The sequence below is a fragment of the Arachis ipaensis genome, chromosome B1 (assembly GCF_059453495.1).
Source record: "Arachis ipaensis isolate K30076 ecotype BB chromosome B1, ASM5945349v1, whole genome shotgun sequence".
In the NCBI taxonomy this organism is placed as follows: Eukaryota; Viridiplantae; Streptophyta; class Magnoliopsida; order Fabales; family Fabaceae; genus Arachis; species Arachis ipaensis.
This window is the reverse complement of record NC_142436.1, coordinates 66,216,706-66,224,153: the sequence shown is the minus strand read 5'-3', so window position 1 is coordinate 66,224,153 and position 7,448 is coordinate 66,216,706. Positions and strand designations below refer to the sequence as shown.

At 43.3% G+C, this 7,448-nt stretch overlaps 1 pseudogene; it reads left to right on the top strand.

The window, feature by feature from the left end:
- Positions 1 to 5,963: 5,963 nt before the first annotated feature.
- LOC148576882 (uncharacterized) lies at positions 5,964 to 6,511 on the top strand (annotated as a pseudogene).
- The last annotated feature ends 937 nt before the right edge of the window (positions 6,512 to 7,448 follow it).

Here is a 7,448-nt window from a genome sequence, read left to right as displayed (position 1 = left end):
TCTAATTCTAACTTGATTAACTAACTGATTTCTTCCTTTTGTTTTGAACATAACTCCTTAATCATTCTTTTGAATATGGCGTTCCTTAGGCTCAATGAATAAGCATTATGCAAATCTGGTTTAAATTCTTGGTTTGTGACTTGATTTGAATTTTGAATTTTGTTACTTGCATTCCAAGAATTCTCTTTTCTTCACTCACTTCATGAATATGTCTTACCTTGAGTGCTTTACATCTACTTGGCTAGCTGTTTATATCATATCACATCTGTTTTCAGGATGTCAGAAAAAGGAAAAGCCATAGCTACTACCTCGAAGAATAGGAAGCGCTCTAAAGCCTCTACCCCTTCTCCTTTATGCTAATCATGCTAAGAATCCCTTGAATGACGTGGACATAGAGAATCAGCTACTCCCATCCACCGACCCAATCAAGTTTCCCAACCTCTACTGTGAGCTTCGCTTCCCGAAATATCGGAAGATGAATCTGAACATCGAGAAGAAACTGGTCCTTCCCAATGATGTGAGATGCGCCATCAATAGCTGTAGTCTAGAGTTGGGCTTGGACTTTGTTGATAGAGATTTTGGGAGGATAAACACTTCGTGGGTGAGGGAGTTCTACTGCAACATCTTTCGTGCCACTCTTGATTCAGTCCATCTGTGGGGTAGAGAGATTTTGATCACCGGGGCAGCTATTGGGGAGGCATTGCTTTGCCAACCTCGTACTGGTGACCCATGCGCCTGTCAGCAGGCAGAGGTAGCTATCCTTTGCATGAATTTTGATTATGAGGCACTGAAGAACGTGATTGTCACACTAGACACCCCTTGGGTGGTGGATTCTGAGAACAAGAAGCCCAAGGGGATGCTTTTCACTTATTTGTCGAGAGAGGCTAAGACTTGGCAGCATATATTCGTCCATTATGTCTTGCCCACTACTCACTTCTAAGAGATTCCGATGGATATGCTAGTTCTTATTGGTTGTGTCATAGAGGGGAAAGAGGTAGATTTCCCCCGGCTGATCAGGCAGAGTATGTGGCGCGCGCACATTCGTGGCCTACTGCCATTTCCTACACTGGTCACCAGCATGATTGAGCTAGCTGATGTCCCGTGGGAGGATGATGATGTGACACCACCACCCCCAGATGACGACGACAAGGAGGTTACTATTCCATGGGGTGGGTGGGTGCACGAGAAGCCTCCACCCAGACGCCGTTCACAAGCCAGAGTAGTGGTGGAGGCAGCTCAGCCTTCATCATCAGCAGCAGCAGCAGCAGGACCCTCCTCTAATTCAACGGCAACACCCTTACCACCACCGCCAGCACCTGAGCCGACATACCTGTTGGTACAGTGCCTATTTCGCTTCATGGAGTGCAACGAGCGTCTCATCATGCAACGTCTCGATTGCATAGACCAGGTGTTCGTATCACAGGGTATTGAGATACCTCTGCTCCCAGACTCTCCCACCTCCGACATGCAGGATCAGGAGGAGGAGCATGCTGAGGAGCCGGCTCAGCAGGAGACACCACCAGAGACACAGGCCACCACAGAGGTTCAACAGTCCCCTGAGGACTCACAGCCAGTACCACAGCCACCCCCTGAGCCTGAGCCACAGCCACAGCCCAAGCCACAGCCCGGTGCGACTATTGACCCCCATCCCGAGCTTCAACAGTAGCATCGAGGATGATGCTTCATCCTAAAGTGTGGGGAGGTCACCGTTCGTGACCGGTGGATAGCATTTGTGTGGTGAACTTTCAGACATTTATCTTCTATTTTCTGCTACTTTATTTTATTTTGCACTTTATCTTTGAGATCATTTTGGGTTTATTGTACATATTTGCTATTGTGGATACCCTTATTTTGGTTGCTGCGCACCTTTATTATATATGTGTATATTGCATCTTGGCTTTTGATTGCGATTAGTAAAATATTTTGGATTGTTAAAACCTAGTTGCCCCTTTTTGTATAAGAATTGTGTTTTAATTGAAAAGGGGGTAAACTAGGGAAAATTTTTAAAATTTTCTAAATCACAACATTGCATTAGAATAAGCTTAGTCAATATGATAAAAATTTCCGAGAATTCCATTTCTAGAGCACCACTCCAATTGGTTGAAAATTTTTTTTAGAACTTGCTTGATTAATACACTTTGTGGATCATGTATTGAGCTAAGAACACAAGCATGAGAGTTTTGAGCCTAATTGTGTGGTTACATCATATGACACTTATTTTTATTCTTGTGTGCATTATTCTCTTCCTATGATTGTAATCTTTGATTTGTTTGATTCTTTATGTCCATTATTTTGTGTATACATGCATTTATATGATTGAGGCCATTGTTCAAATAGCTCACTTACCCAAATAGCCTACCTTTTATCTTCCATTGTTAACCAATTTTGAGCCTATACTTAACCCACTTATTCTTAATTGAAGCACATTACAAGCCTAAGTGAAAAACAACAAATGTCCCTTGTTTGGATCTTTGATTAGCTTAGGCTAGTGAGAGTGTTCATTACTTGATTTTGGGATAGTTAGGTACATTGGGTAGAGATAAAAGTGTGTTTTTTTGTTTGTGTTGAAAATCTTGGGAATTGGGTACATACTCATGTATTCATCATATGTAAACCATATGCATTGATGTTCTTGTATATATTTTATGTTTCCATAAAAGAGAGAGAGAGAGAGAGAGAGAGAGAGAGAGAGAGAGAGAGAGAGAGAGAGAGAGAGAGAGAGAGAGAGAGAGAAGCCACGCGCAAGCACACAGTGCGCGCGTGCGCTGGCTGTGCATTTGAGCTTTCTGGGCCAAGGACCAGAGAGTTGTGCTACTTTTGGGCCAACTCTGTGCCTTAACCCGCGCGGGCGCACGCTGTACGCATCCGTGTCCTTTTTGCGTTGCCCAACCCACGCGTAGGCACTCCTGGCGCCCCCGCGTCCCATCATCGTTCACCTCATCTACGTGCAAGCGCACAGTGCGCGCGCGCGTCGATGCAGCTTTGCATCACCCAGGCTAAAGACCCGAGTGTTGTGCCAACTCTGGGCCACTTTTGTGCCTCTGGCCCAGCTCACCCACGCGGACGTGCACCATACGCATCCGCGCCCATTCCCATATCTCCCATCCACGTGCAGGCGCGTATGACGCTTCCGTGCCAGTTCCTTATTTTCCCACCCACGCGGACGCACACGGTGCGCGCTCGCGTGGATTCAAAATTTCACTTACCCCAGAGACACGAGAGCCCTAACGCAATCGTGCACTCCTTCACTCCCCCAATGTCTCTCCCTCTCCTTCCTTCCTTCATAACCATCTCCTCTCAAACCTCCACATTTACCACCCATAACCGCCACCGTCCGGCGAACACCTCGTCACCGCCGGCCGTATTCATCCCATCTTCTCTCTCTCACCATTCTCACTTCTCTGCTCTCTCTTACCCTTTTTCACTCTCTGCTGCAACCATCAATAGCCGCCGCGAGAACCATTGTCGCCGACGAGCATCCCGCGACCACACATCTCTTCCATCTTCCCTCACTCTTCCTCCCTTCTTTGCCCTCTCTTTCTCCTTGTCACTTCGCCCCTGCTCTGTCTCCGGCTCTGTCCCGGTGCCACCTGAGAGCCACCACGAGCTCCACTGTGCTGCCACCATTCCTGGGCAGCACCACCGTTCACTCTTCTTCCTCCGTCCTCCCCTTCTCTGTCTCCTTGCCCTTCCTCTTTCCCGATCCCCTGCTTCACAGGTTCCTTTTCTTCTCATTTGCATTTTACTTCTATTTGATTAATCTAGTTTAGCTCATTCTGTTTAACCTGTTTAGTTCAATTAGTTTAGTTAGTTTAGTTTAATTAGGTGGTTAGAGAATCTGGGCTGGATAGTAAATTTAGGTATGTTTTGAATAATGATGATGATTGAAAGTGCTACTACTTCATTAACTTTCCCTGGATTGTTGTTGCTGAATGTTGCTTTCCTCATGACTTCTGGTTGCTTAATTGCTCATTGCTGCTCGTTACTGGTTGGCTTGGTTTGAATTGCTTATTGATGTTTGTTGCTATCTGTTGGCTTACATGTTTATTTCATATGAATTAACGTCTGGTTTTTGTGTTTAATTGTAATGAATTCATATGGAATCTGCACTGTTTGTTTGAATTTGGAAAATAGCCAATTTACTGCTGAAATGCTGCCGGATTTTTCCTAACCATGTTCTATGAAATAGCGTTGTTTTATTTGGTGCAACAAGCTTCTATTCGACGAAATTCTGTGTCAATAGAATTTTGTTTGCTAAATGGTTTTGGAAACTCCTCAAGAACATGTTTACAAGTTTTGGTCATGCTTATTATATTCTTTGCTTGTTTATATTGCTACTTTACTTCTATGCATTGAGTAGTTTGAATAAATTTCCAGATTGACCATAACTTGAAACTCTTTTGGCATTTTGTGCCTCTTTTGCATAAACTCACAAGTTTAAAGGTTTTTAATCTATGTGGCTGATTTGGTTCATTATATTCATGCCAAATTTGCCTTAAGTCACCTGGATCATGAGGTTTTCCATTCTTTCTTCAACTCGTGACTTTTATGCCCCATTGAATTGGATGTTGAATGTTTCTTGATTGACTTATTTTTCAGAGTTTCGATTTTACTAACACCAATTAATACAACTCTGGTGATCTTTACATTGATTGATGACTTGTTTTCATATTGGTTGCTTTTTGGCAATATCATATTCCATCATCAATGACTATGTGCATTTCATGGTTGTGAGTATGCTTGCATTCTATTTTGTACACTTCTTTTAATTGAGCCGATAACTGTCATATCACTGATTTTTGAACTAATTTCTAATTCTAACTTGATTAACCAACTAATTTCTTCCTTTTGTTTTGAAAATAACTCCTTAATCATTCTTTTGAATATGGCGTTCCTTAGGCTCAATGAATAAGCATTATGCAAATCTGGTTTAAATTCTTGGTTTATGACTTGATTTGATTTCTGAATTTTGTTACTTGCATTCCAAGAATTCTCTTTTCTTCACTCACTTCATGAATATGTCTTACCTTGAGTGCTTTACATCTACTTGGCTAGCTGCTTATATCATATCACATCTGTTTTCAGGATGTCGGAAAAAGGAAAAGCCATAGCTACTACCTCGAAGAAGAGGAAGCGCTCTAAAGCCTCTACCCCTTTTCCTTATGCTAATTATGCTAAGAATCCCTTGAATGACGTGGACATAGAGAATCATCTACTCCCATCCACCGACCCAATCAAGTTTCCCAACCTCTACAGTGAGCTTTGCTTCCCGAAATATCAGAAGACGAATCTGAACATCGAGAAGAAACTGGTCCTTCCCAATGATGTGAGACGCACCATCAATAGCCGTATTCTGGAGTTGGGCTTGGACTTTGTTGATAGAGATTTGGGGAGGATAAACACTTCGTGGGTGAGGGAGTTCTACTGTAACTTCTTTCGTGCCACTCTTGATTCAGTCCATCTGCGGGGTAGAGAGATTTTGATCACCGAGGCAGCTATTGGGGAGGCATTGCTTTGCCGACCTCGTACTGGTGACCCATGCGCCTGTCAGCATGCAGAGGTAGCTATCCACTGCATGACTTTTGATTATGAGGCGCTGAAGCACATGATTGCCACACCGGACACCCCTTGGGTTGTGGATTCTGGGAACAAGAAGCCCAAGGGGATGTTTTTCACTTATCTGTCGAGAGAGGCTAAGACTTGGCAGCATATATTCGCCCATTATATCTTGCCCACCACTCACTTCTCAGAGATTCTGATGGATATGCTAGTTCTTATTGGCTGTGTCATAGAGGGGAAAGAGGTAGATTTCCCCCGGCTGATCAGGCAGAGCATGTGGCACGCACACATTCGTGGCCTATTTCGCTAGTCATCAGCATGATTGAGCTAGCTGATGTCCCGTGGGAAGACGATGATGTGACACCACCACCCCCAGATGACGAAGACAAGGAGGTTACTATTCCATGGGGTGGGTGGGTGCACGAGAAGCCTCCACCCAGACGCCGTTCTCGAACCAGAGTAGTGGTGGAGGCAGCTCAGCCTTCATCATCATCAGCAGCAGTAGGACCCTCCTCTACTTCAGCCGTAGCACCCTTACCACCACCGCCAGCACCTGAGCCAACATACATGTTGGTACAGCGCCTATTTCGCTTCATCGAGTGCAGCGAGCGTCACATCATGTGATATTTCGATCGTATATACCAGGTGTTCGTATCACAGGGTATTGAGTTACCTCCGCTCCCAGACTCTCCCGCCTCCAATAAGCAGGATCAGGAGGAGGAGCATGCTAAGGAGCCGGCTCAGCAGGAGGCACCACCAGAGACACAGGCCCCCACAAAGGTTCAGCAACCCCCTGAGGACTCACAGCCAGTACCATAGCCCCGGCCTGAGCCTGAGCCAAAGCCACAGCCTGAGCCTGAGCCACAGCCACAGCCCGAGCCACAGCCCGGTGCGACTGTTGACCCCCATCCCAAGCTTCAGCAGTAGTATCGAGGATGATGCTTCATCCTAAAGTGTGGGGAGGTCACCATTCGTGACCGGTGGATAGTATTTGTGTGGTAAACTTTCAGACATTTATCTTCTATTTTCTGCTACTTTATTTTATTTTGCACCTTATCTTTGAGATCATTTTGGGATTATTGTACATATTTGCTATTGTGGATACCCTTATTTTGGTTGCTGCGCACCTTTATTATATATGTGTATATTGCATCTTGGCTTTTGATTGTGATTAGGAAAATATTTTGGATTGTTAAAACCTAGTTGCCCCTTTTTGTATAAGAATTGTGTTTTAATTGAAAAGGAGGTAAACTAGGAAAAATTTTTAAAATTTTCTAAATCACAACATTGCATTAGAATAAGCTTAGTCAATATGATGAAAATTTCCAAGAATTCCATTTCTAGAGCACCACTCCAATTGGTTGAAAAAATTTTTTAGAACTTGCTTGATTAATACACTTTGTGGATCATGTTTTGAGCTAAGAACACAAGCATGAGAGTTTTGAGCCTAATTGGGTGGTTACATCATATGACCACTTATTTTTATTCTTGTGTGCATTATTCTCTTCCTATGATTGTAATCTTTGATTTGTTTGATTCTTTATGTCCATTATTTTGTGTATACTTGCATTTATATGATTGAGGCCATTGTTCAAATAGCTCACTTACCCAAATAGCCTACCTTTTATCTTCCATTGTTAACCAAGTTTGAGCCTATACTTAACCCACTTATTCTTAATTGAAGCACATTACAAGCCTAAGTGAAAAATAATAAATATCCCTTGTTTGAATCTTTGATTAGCTTAGGCTAGTGAGAGTGTTCATTACTTGATTTTGGAAAAGTTAGGTACATTGGATAGAGATAAAAGTGTGTTTTCATGTTTGTGTTGAAAATCTTGGGAAATGGGTACATACTCATGTATTATATATATATATATAGAAAAAGAAAG